The sequence below is a fragment of the Etheostoma spectabile genome, chromosome 7, assembly GCF_008692095.1.
Source record: "Etheostoma spectabile isolate EspeVRDwgs_2016 chromosome 7, UIUC_Espe_1.0, whole genome shotgun sequence".
Taxonomy (NCBI): domain Eukaryota; kingdom Metazoa; phylum Chordata; class Actinopteri; order Perciformes; family Percidae; genus Etheostoma; species Etheostoma spectabile.
In genome coordinates, this window is record NC_045739.1 from 11,013,029 (window position 1) to 11,014,901 (window position 1,873).

Genomic DNA, 1,873 nt, shown 5'->3' on the forward strand with positions numbered 1-1,873 from the left:
TGTGTGTGTGTGTGTGTGTGTGTGTGTGTGTGTGTGTGTCTTGGTGGCTTCTGTTCCCATGTCTCCCAAGAGTGTCTTCACTGGCATGAGGCCTACAGATATTTTAGGGTTTGGGGTTTCTTTAAACTTTAACTCTCATGCTGTGGAAGCAGCTGCTGTTCTCACTGAGGTGGGTTCCGACACTCCTCACCTTGTTGGTGATAGCTATTCTTTGTCAGGCATTGCAACCTGGTTGTTAGTAATAACTGAACCGAGTTGCACATGCCCCTGATGTTGACTCTAGGAAATCTGGATGTGTTCATATCTATGATAATAGATAATTGACAGTTATTTACACATTTAATGCAGCTACATGCAGCTACATACTTAAATTATTTAGCATTTACTGGATGACAAAGTACAGCTGCGTTATTGTTCGCCTAATATGATATTCACTACATGTTATTAGGGGATCTAATACTATGATATAATATTTAAAAAATTTCTAACAATATTAATATATAATCAATTCCAATGTAGGGTTAAAACCATAACCAGAATTAAGCTGTACATGATTTCCAGGAACAGTAAACATGAAACAAATGTGCTTATTGGGGCAACAAGCGTAGAGGGAGGGACTTTAGTTTATTGTTGCAGCCTTGATGATTACATAATAACAAATTTCGTGAAATACAGAACAATGATTTAGAACACAGTTAGAGCCCCTTTTTTACTGGTAAAAGAACATAATCATTTATAAGGGGTTACGTAACTGTATATAATATAAGACTGTATTTCAGGCCTACATATATCCTGCAACAGTTTGTTTTTGTAACCAAAACAAGACATGTCAGAGACGCACCGTGTTCACAAGTGAGAGCTGCTGTAGGCTGCAGTATTTAACACAGTGATATCCATACCATGAAACAATAACAATAACACCTTACCTTCTGTAGATTTCAAAACATTGAAAATCGCTGTTGTCTCTTCTTCCTCCTATGTCTCATAAGTCCTCCGCCAGGCCGAATATCCTACTGAACATTTCCTGCCTTCATCACTTGGGTACTTTAAGGCTGACGTTTGTATCTTAAAAGCTGGACAGTTTCCGTCGTTTTAACCGAGAAGAAATCAATACGGAGTACCGTGCAGTTTAACACCGACAACTTTTAACAACAGTGGAAATTAGTTTAGGCTTCTAAGGCTTACTTCCCTGTTAAGCACGATGTGCCAGTACCGGAGGAGCGCGCTTTATTTCCTGCCCTCACGATCAAGTTTACACATGACCAAGATATTTGTCTAAGACTTCAGAGTAACATCAGGCCCTGCTGCTGTTTAGTAATGCAGTAGGCTAGTGTGTGTAAGGGGGGTTCGCGCACAGCACAATAAGCGACAACATTTAACAATACTCAGCTTGTGCGGTTGATATCGTAGGCTACAGTTGTCTGTTTTGTTTACTTTTTTTTTTTATTGCACGGCGCTTGAAAGCATGCACACTGCGGCATTTAACGTCTCAAGACTAAATCAATAGTAAGGATAAATAAAGCATGGCAATAGAAGGAATTTATCTGCCGCCTTCGAAACAGAAACTACAACCGAGTATAGGCTTGGTAAACTTCCATAGAACGAGACGTAGGCGGAGTATTGTTGAGTCATTTCACCAGATGCTGTAACTTCCAGTAAGTCTACTGAGACACATGATACCATATCTGCATTTAACAGAGCCTCCAAGTCGGACATCTTCCCAACGAGCGCCAACGTCAGCCAGTGCCGGAAAATCATCAGGCCTATTATTCAATAACATTCAGGATTTTACCTTTCTGTGACCTCATACCGATTTGTTCCAGTGTGTTGACTTTTAAGAATAGGACTATACCTTAATATTTGGACACGTACA

General features: G+C 39.9%; 1 protein-coding gene across 2 annotated transcripts in view; it reads right to left on the minus strand.

Annotated features, from left to right (window-relative positions):
• The window catches only part of stat6 (signal transducer and activator of transcription 6, interleukin-4 induced), a 23,988-nt gene extending 22,779 nt beyond the window's left edge, over window positions 1-1,209 (minus strand). The window contains exon 1 of one of the 2 annotated variants that reach the window (XM_032520001.1): window positions 927-1,209. The gene's annotated coding sequence lies outside the window, so the exon portion shown is untranslated. The remainder of the gene's footprint in view (window positions 1-926) is intronic. The other variant, XM_032520002.1, reaches the window with a different exon arrangement.
• Window positions 1,210-1,873: the final 664 nt, after the last annotated feature.